The 17,070-nt window shown below is 40.4% G+C and overlaps 1 protein-coding gene and 1 long non-coding RNA gene across 3 annotated transcripts in view; one reads left to right on the top strand and one right to left on the bottom strand.

Moving 5' to 3' along the window:
• Positions 1–17,070, bottom strand: part of CDIN1 (CDAN1 interacting nuclease 1) — a 222,430-nt gene that overhangs the window by 51,904 nt on the left and 153,456 nt on the right. The gene's annotated exons all lie outside the window — the stretch shown is intronic.
• Positions 4,024–15,219, top strand: LOC128349686 (uncharacterized). The gene is made up of 2 exons (XR_008318922.1): positions 4,024–4,127; positions 15,023–15,219. It is a non-coding gene; the product is annotated as an uncharacterized LOC128349686 (long non-coding RNA).

Below are 17,070 nucleotides of genomic sequence, written 5' to 3'. Positions count from 1 at the left end.
CAACCTTCTATCAAAACATTAAAAAGTTAAAACACAGAAATAAAAAGTTTATAAGTTTAAAACCACAATTAAATTAAAAAGCTTGGGTGAAAAGGTAGGTCTTTAAAGATGTTTAAAAAATTGTCAGAGATGGGGAGGCTCTCATCTCGACAAGGAGTGCATTCCAGAGCCCTGAGGCAGCAACAGCCTCAAGGCCACGTAGCTGCCAGACCATGGAAGCTTGTCCAACCATGGAAGGTAGGAGACAGACCTATAGTTGCTTATCTCTGAGGGATCCAACAGAGGCTTCTTCAGAAGAGTAAAAAAAATTGCTTCTTTAATTAAGACAAGGAGGCATCCTGTCCTTTCTCAGAGAAGCATTTATAATCTCTACCAGGCCCTCTAGCACAACCTCCCTGCTTGATAATATAAGCCGTGTTGGACAAGGATCAAGAGAACAGGTGATAAGCTGTACTGCTTCGAGTAGCTTGTCTACCTCCTCAGGAGTCACAAACGGAAAATGATATAGCCTAACCATATAAGAGGAGTTGTTGTCCACCTCCGCATCAGACACTGCAGTAATTGTGGGATTTGAATCTAAGTCGGCCCAAATACAAGAGATTTTGTCCACAAAGGACTTATTAAAGATGTCACGGTGGGTAATTGATGGTTCCAAATTCGATTCAGGGAAGGAGAGGGGTGTACTAAATTCCTCACAACCCTGAACAACTCCGCTGGACGCAAGCTTACAGACACAATATGGACACAAAATAATTGCTTATTTGCCATACGTATTGCCAGAGTGTAGATCTTCAAATGTGCTCTATGACTTAATTTGTTGGATTTGAGTCGAGTCTTTCTCTACTTGCACTCCAGTCATCTACCTTGCCACTTCTGCACCGGTAGATCTTTTGTATACCAAGGGGCCAATTTTGAAATGGGTCAGAGTGTATGCTTAGTAGTGATCGTGTCTACTGCCCTAATGAGCTGACTGTTCCAATTCTCCACCAGGTTATCAATAGGACCACCAGCAGAACCAACATTAAATCCTTCCAAGGCTTTTTGGAATCCTGTTGGATCCAATAACCTTCTCAGGCAGACCATCCTAATAGGCCCCTCACCCCTGTGGAGGTGGGATGTGTGTGCAAGTCCAACATTAACCAGATGGTAGTCTGTCCATGACAATGGGGAAATCAGAAGAGTCCCCACCCATGGAACACCATCCTGATCAGAGTAAAATACCAGATCGAGCATGTGACCAGCAATGGGCATAGGTGCTGAGACCGCTGGGTATAGGCCCATAGTTGTCATAGCTGATATGAATTCCTGAGCTGCCCCAGACAAATTTGGTCCCAAAGTGAACACTGAAGTCCCCCAGCACCACAAGTCTGAGGGACTCCAACATCAACCCAGCAACCAAATCCGTGAGCTCAGTTAGGGACTCTGTTGGGTAGCGGGGTGATTGGTACACCAACATAAATCCCAGTCTATCCCTGGTTCCCAGACTTTATATACACTTGATATAACCAGATACTTCAACAGGGATCCTGGTAAGGAAGATGTTATTCTTATAGACCACAGCCACTCCACCTCCTGGCCCATGTCCCCTCACCTGCTCCTCAAAAGAGTACCCTGGAGGGAGAAGCTGGGACCAGAATGGGACCAGCCTCCCCCAGCCTGTAATACATACCAGGCCAGCCCCTTCATCCAGAATCAAATTGTGGATGATTTCAGGTTTATTCTGGAATAACAAAGGAGCAAGGTGAAGCTCTTTGGGTAGTTGGCACTGTTCCCCAAGATCAAAGAGCCGGCAGGATAGCTGGAAGGGGAAACAGCTATTAAATTTCTGATTTCTCTTTCCCTGTAATGGACTGCTGACCTGCCAATGCTACTTCTTCAATTCCTCACCACCACCGGAATAGCTGGTCCACAGTCAATGGACACTCCTCCAGTCTCTCCATCTCTGGACAAAACCTGAACACATAATAGATTTATTTCACCCAAGACACTACAATAAAAGCCCTCTCAACCACAGGCTCGGCTTCTTGTATTCTCATGCAATACCATGCTATGTCCCAGCCCTCAGTCCCACACCAAAGGCCCAGCACCAATGGCCGGCCTCCTGTTGGCTGCCTGCAGGTCGGCCGCCTAGCACTGGCTGCACCACCAGCTGCTCTGCTAGCATTCTCTTCATCCTTATAAGCACCCAAAAACTCAGAGTCCCTCCTCTAACAAGGGCTCCAAGACAGTGCTGATGGAATTAGTGCCCACTGGCAGAAGTTATGAGGCAATTAGGATAAGGACGGCCAAACGTTAACAAAGCAGCCAACAGCAGAACAGCAGCTGAGCAAAGCTGGTCTTCAGGCTATCCAAGCTAGTGAAGAGGGGAGGGTGGAGGCTATAATATATCTATCTCCTGGCCAAGAATGAGGAGACGGGCTGGAAAACTCCAAGCTCCTGTATCCTCTCCACCAGGCTACTCCCCTGTTGATGCCAGAGTTCCCTCCGTCCTTATAAGCACCCAGAAAGGTTTAGGACCAAATCACTATGTTTCCGGGGCATGTTTGTTAACACATAAAGGCAGTGCCGTGCTTTATAAATTAACTTACAATAACAAATACAAGGGTTCAAGAGCTCAACTATTAGTAGCTTGAAGAGAGTATACACTGTCACTGAAGGGAACAGATTCTTTACTGGTAACGACTTCCCTGGTTTACTCTTGTTTTCATCTTTCTCCCCCACAGTGCTTAATCTGCCTTTTTGTTATTACTTTGCAAAGCCCCATACCCCTCAATGGAGTTATATTATTGAGTACAAACACACTGACTCATGGGCCTCACTGATGCACATGTATATCAACTTTTAAAAGGTATTTTCACAATATCTAGAAAGCTGAAAGCATACACATAATCAAGATAGTCTGATTAATATGACTGCTACATTCTCTTTAATAAAAAGTAATCAAATATAATTACACTCAGGAACCTCAGTTCTCATGCTAAAATACTCTTTATTTGCAGCGATAAAGATGGAATGCTTTGTATTTATTTTAGCAGATACCTGGTGCATCCAAAGTTTTGTAAAGCAAGCTTTTTCAGGCAGCAATGAAATATAAGCACCAGTAGGTGACATTTAGTGAGTAACAGGATTCAAACTCTATGGTGATTTAAGACTGCTTCACTCAATTGAAAAATCTTTTTGATAGTTTAACCTGAAAGTGAAGAGACTCACATTTTTCTCTAGGATGTGTAAAAAGAAAAGAAAAAAGGATTATAAAACTATATACAAGACATGACAGAATAAAGTGGAATGGCACCATGAAGTAAAATGGTAAATCTCTCCTCCAAGACCAGTTACCAATCACCTTTGTGCACCCATTCAAAAAATTTACTAGCCCATACTTCTCAGACGCTGTGACATGACCTATAAATGGCCACCCTTTTACTGACCTTTGCATGTGCTCTTGGCTGTAGCATACCCTATTCTCAAAGCCATCCTTTCCTCTAAACCCTTGCAAATTCACTTTGTTTAAAATTAAACAAAAATTGAAGACCCTTTTATTCCAGAAAGACTTCTCCTAATTCTATGCATTGACTGCCTCATGTTAATGACTACATTTTATCCTGAGTTCCTATGATTTTAGAAGTTGTTCTGTTTTATTGTATTGTATTGTGTTGTTCCACGTAAGCTGCCATGGATTCATTTATGAAGGACAGCATATAAATCTAATAAATAAATAAAATTTTAAAATTACAGTTTCTTTTCCAGACCGAGGCTCTTCTCACGCACAGGCAAAACTGGGCTAGGGAAGCCCAGTCTGGTTTTGCCTGCACGTGAGTACTGCCAGGAGCCCTGTGGCTCCCGTTGATGGCATGGCAGCAAACCCACAAGGGAGCCCTGGCGGTTAGATAGGGTTAAGGGTACAAACACACCATTAGTCCGGGCTAACTGATCGTGTGTGGGTGCTGTGGAGCTTCATACACCAGTAGCTTCCTGGCTGGTGTCGATGAACAGCACACTTATGTGGTGCATTATGGGAGTTCCAGGGGCCTCCTAACCCCCAAACCTCCCTGCTGACATCAGAAGCCGGCAGTTGTCTGGGCGTCCTATCCGCCCACCCAGCAATGAGAGGATTGTCTGTGGGGGAGGTAAGCTTTTTGAGGCTCTCTCTCCTCGCTCCTTCAAGCCTTTCTCATGTTTCATGAGAAAGGGCTCACTATGTGCCAAGCATCTTGCATCCAACTAAAACCATTTTTGACCTTTGTAGAAAGCTGTTAAGAGTTTGAGCTGCCTCCCCGCCCCCGCTGTTCTTGGTGACAGGTTGTGCTTACCTATAGCTTACCTCCCTCTCTTCTTTTTGTGAAGCAGAATACGTATGCTTTAGCTATAGCTTTATTGAGTTACAAGCAATACAGTGGAATGTATTTAGATAATGCTCTATTCTTATTTAAAATATTTATATCCTGTCTTTCCAACTACAGTGGTCCCTCGACTTACGAAGTTAATCCGTTCCGAATGCACTTCGTAGGTCAAAAATTTCGTAAGTTGAAAAGCGCACCCACGGAGGTCTGAAAAAATTCGTAAGTCGAGTAAGCCGCATCTAAAAATTCGTAAGTCGAGGAAACCGCATCTAAACCCCCAACGGTTTCCGTTCGTAGCTTGAAAAATTCGTAAGCGTGCGGCCATTTTTGTCGTTCGTAAGTCGAAAACATCGGATGTCGAGTAGTTCGTAAGTCAAGGGTCCACTGTATGTCCAAGGGAGTTTGCAACAGTCAGATTAAAACAACAAATAAAAATACAATCCATAGCAAAAAAGAAAAGGCAGGGACAACAGCAGGCTCATATATGGGTCAGAGAATATTCCCATAATGCCATTAATGTAGGTTAAAAGTTATTTTAAATGAGTAGGTTTTTAAGATGGTGTATGAAGCAGCATAAAGAGGGAGCAAGCATAATCTCTTACAGCAGAGAGTTCCACATCCTGGATGCCACTCATGAGAAGGCCCTCCCATGCATACTCATCAACTGCCCTTCAAAAGGAGTGGGACCTTTTCAGTTAACTGTAGAGAGCAGGCAGTTTTATACAGCGGAAGGCAGCCCTTTAGACAATGGTTTGAGCCATGAAGGGCTTTAAAGGTCATGACCAGCACCTAGAAAGCCCAGAAATAAACTGCTAGATGGTGCAGTTGGAGCAATATTAATGTCATATGGTCCAACAGATCAGCCCTACTCATCTTCAAGGACAGCCCCACATAGAGGGAGCACAACAGTCCAGTCTTGAGCTGATTGAAGCATGCCTCACTTTGGCTGTAACAGCATTTTTCAAGAATGGGGAACACTGATGCATCAACCTAAGCTGGGCAAAGGCTCATCTCACGACAGCTAACCCCTGAGTCTCCAAGGTCAGATTTGTGTCAAGGAGCACTCCTAGACAGCAAACCTGAGTTTTCAGGGAAATGATTCCTCATACAACATAGGTTGAAAACATATTCCTAGATTAGAAACCCTCTTGACCAGAAGCACTTCTGCCTTGTATGGATTAAATTTCAAAATGATTACTACTCAATTAAAAGGCTAAGTTTTTCTGTTAAGATTCTTAATTTTCTTACATATAACAGAGAGTAGCAGGATATTTCAAATGAAAGTACAGAAGGTAAATGAAATTTTGATAAAAATGTATCCTCCCCCTCCCCGATTCATAAGCTTCAAATAATATACTTTAATTTTAAACTGTATATAGAAATAATTCAATCAGTTCTATATGGAATGCAACCATCATAAATACTATTTTTGGGTGAACTTTTGAATTGTACCTAAGGCAAAAACTCTAATATTTACAGAAAATGAGTTTTCAACAAAGTGAAGACATGTGTTGAAATGCACTTCTGTGAAGTTGATTTATCTGTGAAGTAAGCTCCACACAAAGAAAGATAACTTGTACATAAATTCATTTGGTACTTGGTTATGACAAACCAGCTGGTCAGCGTAATTGATGGGCTTGCTCTGAGGGTGAGAGCAAACCAAGCTTACAAAAACCTTCCTAGAACAACAACAAGGCTGAGGAAAGCAGCCAAGCTCTAAAAGATGAGCAAGTCAAGGTTATTTGTAAGCAATGGCTTATCACACAGTCAGGTTACCCTTTCCCTAGTGTGCCAAAAGCAGTTTAGTGCAATTAAGTTCTCAGAGATGCTGTTAATTAGGCATTTTAAAACTAAACTCAAAAGGGCAAATAAATGCATTTCCACATTTTAAAAAAATGATAGTGGCATTACTGAAGAAAAGGTGAATGGTGAGTTACACTCAAATAGATTAAAATGTGTACACATTAGGTACATTTATCAAAATAACTGTGGACAGTACATTCATATGGCCTACTTGTTTCAATTCTTATTTTGATACCTCCAAACAAAACACCAAGAAAATTTGTTATTTTAGGGCAGGGTTTCTGGTTCTTGGACTACAACTCCCAGAATCCCCAGACATGGCCTTTGTGGCTGGGGATTCTGGGAGTTGTAGTCCAACAACATCTGGGGGCCCAAGGTTAAGAAACCCCATTTTAGGGTATATCTATGGCAATTTTGGATGTGCATGAAACAGATTATGAATTTTGTTTCGAGCTTGAAACAAAATACAAAATGGCTGAATAGTTTTGTTAAAACAGCAGCCAAACAGAGCGAAGCTTGAAACGATATAAGATCCTATGGGGGTTCTCGGGAGAGGTTAGAAATTTGTTAAAAGTCGCCCACTTTCCCATTTGTTTTGTGGTTTGAGTGGTAGGTAGCACACATCATGCCCTACCACACAACCTGCTTTGGTGTCCCTAGGAGCTACCCATGGGAACAATGGGGTGTTTCGAGTTCCCCCATTGTTCTCTATGGCCGGAACAAGCTGCACTCAGTGTACACATTTTGTGAATCCTCTGGTTTCTCTATTAGACTTTTCTAGAACTTTAAAAAAAAAATTAGGAACATAGGAAGCTGCCATATACTGAGTCAGACAATTGATCTATCTAGCTCAGTATTGTCTTCATAGATTGGCAGTGGCTTCTCCAAGGTAGGACTCTGTCTCAGCCCTATCTTGGAGAAGCCAAGGAGGGAACTTGGAACCTTCTGCTCTTCCCAGAGTGGCTCCATCCCCAGAGGGGAATATCTTACAGTGCTCACACTTCTAGTCTCCCTTTCATAGGCAACCAGGGCAGACCCTGCTTAGATAAGAGGACAAGTCATGCTTGCTACCACAAGACCAGCTCTCCTTTCCAGACCAGCTCTCCACTCCACACAAGTTTTGCATTGCAATTTGCAATACATTTCACAACCCTGCCTTGAAAAACACTGCAGAAGCATACAGTAAAAGGGGATCTGTCCCTCCCAACACAGAACACACATTTCAAGCACAGTCCAAAAATGGCCAAGAAAGAATCACAGACCCAGAGTTCACTGCCATCCACAGTTCCTGCAGTGCAGTAACATAATTGGCACTAGTTGCTCTCTCTCACACAATAATGGCTCTTTACTTCCTAGCATTTCAACAGCTGCCAGAGCAGCACCCTTAGCAGCAAGCATAGCTATAAGCTTAAATAGACCAACTTCAGCCACATTTTGACTGAGTATACACTGCAATACAGAGTGCAGAGCAGTGAGTGAAGCACAAGTTAGTCTCAAGGCCGGACATGGAGCTCATCACAACAATCACCAAGAAATATGACACACATACACATACACCCTTTTGCCACTCTCCAGATCACAAGTCAATTGGTAGCCAGTGCTAGAAAACCAATCAGCAAGGGAAAAACAGGCCTCCAAAATGGCACTTGAAATGGAGTTGTATTGTTTTGAGCTCGAAACAGGCCCTTTATTTAAAGGATATTTTGTCTTGAGCTCAAGACAATAGAAACGCCCCATTTCGAGTTGAAGCATTTTGACGTCAAAACGTTTCGCACATTCCTAATGGCAATGTCCCTTTCATGTTAATTGATCACTTCATCAATTCCAATGTCCTATTAAAAATAAGAAGCATTTTAAATTTTTATTATGTGTTAAAGACAGGGAATACTGTCTACTAGCCGACCCGCACAGAGCATCTGTGCGCTCTTTGGGGCCGGCTGTCCCCCCACCCCATCCTGTCCCACTCTCTCTTTCCCCCTCCCTCCTGCCCCTCCCCCTCTCTTTACCCTCCCCCCCCGCCCCACTCTCGACACAGTGACAGGCTGTCCCTTTGTTGGCCAGACTGGGCGGCGGCGGCTGCCTCCTCCTCCTTTACCGGGATGGCCAGGCCAGGCCGTCCTGCCGCCTTTACTGCCCAGCGGCCGCCTCCTCCTCCTCACGCAGGACGGCCTGGCCAGGCCAGACCATCCCACCGCCACCTCCTCTGGCTGTTTTGCGCCGGCCCGCTGCTGCCATTTTTTGTTTCCCCTGAACTCTTGTGGCTCGCCCAAGCCTGGCTGGAACTCTCACAACACGAGAGTTCCGCCGCCAAATTCCTAAGGCCACACATGCCGGCTACGAGAAATAAGTATATAGATAGCTCTGGTCACCAAATCTCAAAAGGGACATTATAGATCTAGAAACAGATACAGAAGTGGGCAACCAAAATGATCAGGGGCTAAAACACCTTCCTCACAAGGTAAGGCTGTATGTTTGAGCTGTACATTTGGGACTCTTAGGTTTAGAAAAAAGGTGGCTAAGAGAAGACAAGACAGAGGATTATAAAATTATGCATAGTGTGGAGAGTGTAGATACTGAGAAGTTTTTCTCCCTGTCTTACAACACTAGAACCAGGGATTATCCCATGTAACTCATTGCCAGGAAATTTAAGCTATGGAATTCTCTGCCATGGGGTTTGGTGACGGCCACCAGTTTGGACAATTTTAACAGGGGCCTAGACAAATTAATGGAGGATAAGTCAATCAATGGCTACTAGTCTTGATGGGTATATGATACCCCCAAATATAGGGGCAGGATGCCTCTGAATATCAGTTGCAGGGGAGTTACAATAGGAGAGGGCAATATCTTCATCTTCTTCTTGTGGGCTTCACATAGGCATTTGGTGGGCTAACAGGATGCTGGACTAACAAACTTGGGCCTGATCCAGAAAGTATCTTCCTATGAACCACATAATATGCAAGGCATTCCCAATTGGGGTGGGCTGCTGCACATGAGGAAGCCAGCCCCAGCTATGTTCTTCAAGTGTGCAGTTGCACAATTATTTAAAACAGTATACCCACACTTGTGCAGCGCTGCTTACATTAGGAACATTGTTTTAGGTAGTTTATTTATATTTATGACTATAAACCACCTTTCATCCTAGGACACCAAGATAGTTAGTAACAAGATATAAACAACAAACACACAAAACCAGAACAAAGGACAGCTCATTGGCCAAAAGCCTGAATAAAGTGACATTAGTTCTGCAAGTGTGCTCTTCTGCAATGCCTCCGGGGCTGGCTTCCATGTGTGCAATAGTGCCGGCCATTTGGAACACTGGAAGAGTCCTAATCAGCATAAGCAGCTCCTCATCAATATAGTCCACAATTCATTCCAAAGATTCTCTTTATTATTACTATCAAATGCTGTTCTCATATCAATAAATGAAGCATAGAGCTGGGATTTATGAAATGTAGTATATTTACTAATGATATGATTAAATATTAAACTCTGATCTATCGATGATCTATGAGCTCTAAAGCCTGCTTACTCAGGCAATTAAAGCATCAGCCCACTCAACCAATTTTTCCAAGAGAAATCTTGAGTAGCAAGTATACTTATCAGACTTACCAAGCAAGAGTTACCTGGAGCTGCTGGGCTACCTTTCTTATAGTCAGGAACAATCACACTAATATTCCAGCCACTGGGTGACTGGCCAGTTGCATTAATATAAGGGAACAGAAAATCCAGAACTGGTTTCCACTAATTTAAGTTATTCTGCAATAACTCTGTAGGAAGCATACCAATACCTGGGAACACTGGTGTTGCCTTGCACATCATGTGGGCCAGTATTTAAATTTAATGTTTTGCTATATGGATTGAGTGGCTTAATATTTTTAAACTTTGTCTTAGTAACAGAATGTTCATCTCTATTTAATCCATTAACAGTATGGGATTCCATAATAAAAAATACAAGTTTGTCTTGCAGAAAGGTTCCTAAGGCATTGCAAAGTACTTTGCATTTTAATTTTCCTGACAGTTCTCTAACCAGGCTGGAATGCTTTATTTTTCAGAGCAACAACTGAAAGATGATATGCTAAAAGACATGTGCTCTCTCTTCTTACTCCGTAATTAAGACATTTTAAGACATTTCTTTCTTAGTTGTTCAGAAAACATGTTAAAATTCATGCAATGAGACAATTTTGAATTAACCCCCCACAAGTTCATATAACATTTAAATTTCCCTTGGTGCTATATTTAAAACACCCTGTTTAAATCAAATAATGAACTTATATATGATGAATAAGACGAGTATTTATATATCGCTTTTCAACCAAAGTTCCCAAAGCGGTCTACATACATACATATATACATTAATTAAATGGCTGCCTGTCCCCAAAGGGCTTACAGTCTAAAAAGGAAACATAAGAAAGCCACCAACAACAGCCACTGGAGGGATGCTGTGCTGGGGTTGGAAAGGACCAGTTGCTCTCTCCCTGCTAAATAAAGAGAATCACCACTTTTTAAAAGTGCATCTTTGCTCAGTTAACAGGGGTTATATAAAGCACGGACTGATAAGATTTTGCTTTGACTATCTTATGATATCTGAATAATCTATGGCAGTATGCTAACGCAACAATGTTGTGGCCATCTTACAAGAATGGTAAACATATCTGTATCAAACAGCACTTTCAACATTTATGTATTTAGAAACAAATCATATGTTTATGGAAAACTGCAAAAGGAATTGTGGCAAAATTGATCATTCGGGTTTCTGTGCAGTTTTGGATTGAAAAATAATGTCTTGATAATGAGGCTTTTCCTCTCACGAACTGACTATTAAAATTATTTCTGATGAATCATAACTACTAAGGAATTAACTCACCAACTCTGCTATAGTAATCTGGCTTGGGGGTAAAAAATACGGCAAGTTATTTAGGACATTTTAAAAATGGGATAGGTGAGTGTTGCATTAAGTATGACACCAACTGCAATGTAAAAACAAAAACTAACATTTTATTAACTATTCATTTATTTCTGGGAGGTAGCAGTAACTGGGGTCAACAATATCCCATTATGTCAATTTCACTGGCTGACATCCAGTGAGCAAGTAAGTACCGGTGCAGGTGGAGGAAGAGACTAATTGTATTTCCAGACTAATTCTTCCACCCTTGCACCAGGGAAGGGGCAATTTTTGACAATGCCCCCTTCCTCAGAAAGCCTTTTGTGCCATCGACAAATATGTCTCCAAGAGCTGTGGGTATTAAACATATGTAACTACAACTCAGGTTCCTAAAGGGGTTATTTAATGCTTGGGGTATTATTTATCTTCTAAAATATTTATGGTGATATAAATAGACAAAGGAATATATTTTCAAAGCAATGTCACCCTTATAATAACTGGAAAAAACAGGTTGTGATCTGAATAGCTATAGGAATAGAGAAACAAATTATTAAAACAGTGGCGTATTCTTAACCCCTAACATGTAAGTGCATAGTATAACTCGGCCAGTTGTATCCTGTCCTGTGACATCTTCTCAGTTGGCCCTCCTTAGTGTCCCGGGCCCTGGTGTAGTGTGTGATGCCTGGGCCTGTAGGAGGGCCTCCTCTGTGGTAGCCCTTCTTCTTTGGAACACCCTCCCCCCCAGATTCATCCAGCCCTCTCCTTAGTAGCTTTTAAAGCCCTTCTTAAGACCTACCTTTTTTCACCAGGCTTTTGCCCTTTAATTTTTAAAAAATTATTTCTATTGTTATTGTTCACTGCCTAGAGTCTTTGGAGGAGGTGGTATACAAGAAATGATAGATAGATAGATAGATAGATAGATAGATAGATAGATAGATAGATAGTACTCTCAGTCTCCCAGTCAATTCAATAGGGGTAGAATACCCCAACATGTAAACTGTCTCCTACCAAACAGCTAAAAAAGCTAGGCGGAATAGATATATCTTTAGTTGTTTCCTAAAAGCCAACAGGGATGTAGCAGGCACTGAGGGAGCGGAGGCCATAAGGCAAAGGGTGAAGGTCTGAGTCACCATATTCAGTCTTAAATTACTTTAAGACTTCTTATTTCCTCCCAGATGTTGGCCAAATTTCCCAACTCAGTTGTCCCCATACTTTGATGAGTAGTGTATCCCTCCCAAGACCTCAGATAATTGCAAGTACCCTAGCCAAAACCAAAAATAATACTTGCTGCAATAATGGGAGGAGAGCTGGTCTTGTGGTAGCAAGCATGAATTGTTCTCTTTGTTAAGCAGAGTCTGTCCTGGCTTGCATTTGCATGGGAAACTACATGTGAGAGTGCTGTAAGATATTCCTTTTAGGTGATGGGGCCACTCTGGAAAAGCATGTGCATGCTTGCATGCATAAGGTTCCAAGTTCCCTCCCTAGCATCTCCAGAAAGAAGATGGGCTGAGAGAGATTCCTGCCTATAACCTTGGAAAAGACGCTGTCATTCTGTGTAAACAATACTTAGCTAGATGGACCACTGGTTTGACTCCGTGTAAGGCAGCTTTCTATGTTCCTATGCAAAGGATAACAAGTAATTTTAAAAACTATTACGGGGTTTTTGAGTAAATCTTGTTATAAATTAATGCCTGTAACAACAATTGTTTGTTACTGTCAAACCAATAACATTATTTAAACAAAAAAGTTTAAATGCTATCTGGATGGTACAGCTGCAGAAAGTTGAAAATATGTTTTATGATTATTTTCATTCTCAAATGGGTACTTTGTAAACTGATACCACCAAAGGATTAAATCTAGGTGCGTGTTACCGACAGGTTGCTGAAATAAACAATTCTTATTTGATATTAGATGACAATATAGCTCAATGCTTGCTTAAATATTAAAAACACACACATACATTTTATTTTAAAGGTGTTCATTTAAAAAAACAAATAAAGTCCTCTAAAATGCAGTCTTTCCGCAACAGGTTTTCTGTACCACACTGTAATATTCTCACATAGTTCCCAATGAATGAACAGTATTCATTTCAATGTAATAGATGTACTATTAAACACGCATACTGCACAGTCACGCAGCTTAAAGTAGACTGTATCCACTGGCAATGTCCAGACTAGCCTGTCATGACCAAGCACCACTGAAACTAATGAGAAAATTTAGTCCCAATGGATGACATCCAGACTAGTAATGCACTGGTGCAGCAATGCTGAATTTCAGTCTAAGACTGCACCATTGCAAAGATGGGGAAAGAGGAGGTTTTCAGTCTCCCCTATGCTCTGAAGGGGTACTGTGCATCACGAAAGGGGCACTGTACATTACGAAAGTATGTCCCTGAGGGTTGCCTGACTATTGCAGCGCTAGTCTGGATGATGAACTTGTTAAATGACTAATTCCATTTAACTGATTAATATTAATAGGACTTAGTCTAGATGCTGTTCATTGTGTTTTCTTTGGCTAATAATTTGATGGCAAAATGTTTTTTAAAATTCAAAAATTGAGTGGCTTTAAAAAGTGTCATTGGCTGCAATCCTACTAGGAAACTGATCTCTCTTGAACTCAGTGACATTTATTTGTGAATACATATGCAAGGATCAGGAAACATACCAAGTAAGCAACAGAATTTCCTTCAGAAACCGCATTCATTTTTAAAGCATTGTTTACCAAAACTACCCCTTGTTCATTAAACGGATGGACATGACACTAATATAATGAAACAAAACCTGGCATTGTTAACCAACTGAAGGATTACACTTTTTAATACTGTATTTGAAATGTTTATGAGAAGCACATAAAACTAGAGAGCTAAAAATATCTGCAAAAAACTAGTGAAAAGCAGCACTGTAACTTATTTTGTTTCATGCTCATTTATACATGCATTTTATCCATCACACATTAGCAAACAGTATTCATATCTACTGGATTAGCTCATTAAAAAGGCTTGGATAGCTGAAAATAGGCTTCAAGTAATATTAAATATGAACAACGTGGAACAAAATCATGAGGAAAGTTTAATGGTGATCCGAGATAAAATAATCCAAAACCCCCCACCAAAAATCTAGAGAGGGAAATTCAAAATGAAATGCATGATGGGCAATTAAGGCCCTATTTTGACAATTCTAAGTGGTCAAGTTTTTAAAGTATGACACTGAAACCTTAACCTATCTATATAGGAGTGATAAATGAGGCATTTTGTGTCATTACAGTCCCATAAATCACTTTCTTTAACTGCTGATGGCTTTTATCAGATATAACCTTTTCAAGCTTCTACTAGAGTGCTAACATTTTCAACTTTGACATATGTGCAGTTTACAAATTCTGCAGCTGATTAACTCTGGACAGAAACTCACTGCCATCATTGTCTTTATTCAAGTAGGGTTAGAGTTTCAGGTCTCCAAAACTCACAGGACCTCTCACTGCATAACCAAGAAAAAACATCGTAGTACATGGGCATGTGCTCTGGAATTCAAAACAATTGTGTCTTTCAGATCCTATTAGCATACTTCCAATTGTGATCTCAATTGTGTGACCAGAATTGCACAAGCCTGCTGGAATACTAAAAACTGTAATAAGTATTTGAATGTTTAATTATTGAACTAGGACAATGCAACTGGGTCAAGACAGGACCCCCAAATCTTGCCTTGGGGAATATATTTTGCTTGCTCTGGATGGTTTTTGTTTCAAAAACTATGAAATTAGTATTGCACTATGGTTTTACAGGCCACGTACTGAATACTCTTGGAAATGTTTCAAGAAAGCTCTTTAAACAAGGACATGAGAGCACCATCTGATATAGTTGCTCCTACATCTTCAAGAGTAGTGTGCTGGTTGGCAGGTGTAAAACCCCAGTATCAGATAGAAAACTATTTGTTATTTGATATTTATTTATTATTTATTACATTTACATCAAAAATCCTTTACCCATCTTTGTTTTGTGCAGATGGATTAAATGGTCAAGGATGTCCAGTTCTTTGGGTTTGTGGGGCTGCTGCTTTGGAAGATCTGACCCATTACATTGTTGAATGTCAACTTTATACCAGTATTAGAGAACAACACCTGCCCCCACCACCCCGGCCAATGAAAATGAATGAAATGTAAATTTACTGTTATTTCTAGGTTTAAATTTATTTTATTGTTTTAAGTTTGTCCTGTTTTTAGACCTTTGTCGGTTGTTTGATATGATCACTTTACTAATCAATACAATTATTCATTCATACATACATACTAACAAGTAAGTGGACAAGATTCAAATTCAGTGGTTCAAATTACATTAAACCCAGAGTTCGTCTATGAGATGTGTTCACTTTGTTATAAAAATACGTTTGGAATAGACTGAAAGACCTAGTACACAGATGGTTTTTAAGCCAAATAATTTAGACAATACTAGCACTACCCATCACTTAAAAGTATTTTGCGATAAAAAATAAAATTCCATTCTGCCTCTTTGTATATATTCTAAAAATCTCCAATAATGTGGGAAACAGGGTTTTCAAAAGAGTTCACTAATTTTACACATGCCAATGTATTGCAATGCTAAATTATTATTAAAATCAACAAAGCAGCATAAGAAGAAGAAAAACTCCAAAAGGATTTCCAAACCTGATGGAAGAAACAAACTGTTTTACAGTCCATATAAAATTGAGCAAAATATATACAAAGAAAGAATAGAGCATGAAACAGCATGAATGTGACGTATTAGTAATTTTAAGTTCAGATCTACAGCCACACCTAAATGTATAAATGTTACAAATGTGCATGAATTTAAATATATAATATGTATTTAAAAAACTGCAACTAAAACATTCAATGAAATAGAAGATGTAACTGATACAGACCCTGAAGCAATTTTCAAGTTTAAGGATATACTGTCTTTAGTAATATTAGTCATACTGAAGAAATCTTGATGTTGGTTGTGTGACCACTGGAAGCCTAGTATTTCAGATAGTATTAGTTTTGATAAGATCTAACTACACATCATCCCTAAATAATGAAACCTGAAGAGACAGGTTCAGACCACACAAACAGGGAAGTCCGCAGAGATCTCCCGCGGCAGATTGCCTCTTTCTGATAAACGACAAACCTCAAAAATAGTGGGTGACAACTTTTCCTCCTGCATCACAGTAAGCATAGCTTGCTCTGCTATCATCTAAAACCTACCTACAACAATAGGTAGGTTGTTATACATCAGAGAAACTGCATAGTTATACTTCACAATTAATATGCAAACCCAGGAATGCTTATGAGGATTCATGACAAAGGAAAAATGTAAAAACAGAAGAACATGAGTTCTTGGTGTTCATATCAAACACCAGTGTTGGATGATGCATGCTGCCAAAAAACAAGCCAGAAGGAACACAGATGCTCAATAATAATTAAATAAATAAGTTTATGTAGTCCTAATTCAATTACACATCCAAAGACTGAAACATTGAAAATAAATGTGTAGAAGGCTGTTAAATATTAGTGATGTGCAAAACAATTTGAGCTCGAAATGGCCATTTGAAGTGTTTTGAGCTTGATGCGAAATGCCTTTAAAATAAAGGGCCTGTTTTGACCTTAAAACAAAACTACCCCATTTTGAGCTTGAATTGTTTCGAGTACCATTTTGGAAGACTGTTTTTCTGGGGAGAGCTAGTCTACTGATTGGGATCGGCGGGTAGACTGGTCCTCTGAAGCAGGCCAATGCGCTAAGTCTGGATTTCAGGCTAGTCCACCTGCTGCGTGAGACAGGTAGACCAGACGTAGCATGCTGGCTCACTGTGGAGGACTGGTCTACCCAGCAAGCCCAATTGGTAGACCAGTTCGCCCCAGAAAAAGAGCCCTCCAAAATGATGCTAGAAACATTTCAAGAGTTGGCTTGGCCGCTGTTTCGATGAACTGTTTCGAACATTTTTAAAAAATTTCTTATATACCACCTCCTCCAAAGACTCTAGGTGGTGAACAACAATACCTATAACAATTAATAAAATAACAACAATAATAAAAGGG

This window comes from Hemicordylus capensis, chromosome 1 (assembly GCF_027244095.1).
Source record: "Hemicordylus capensis ecotype Gifberg chromosome 1, rHemCap1.1.pri, whole genome shotgun sequence".
Lineage (NCBI taxonomy): Eukaryota > Metazoa > Chordata > Lepidosauria > Squamata > Cordylidae > Hemicordylus > Hemicordylus capensis.
This window is presented reverse-complemented; position numbering and strand designations above follow the sequence as displayed.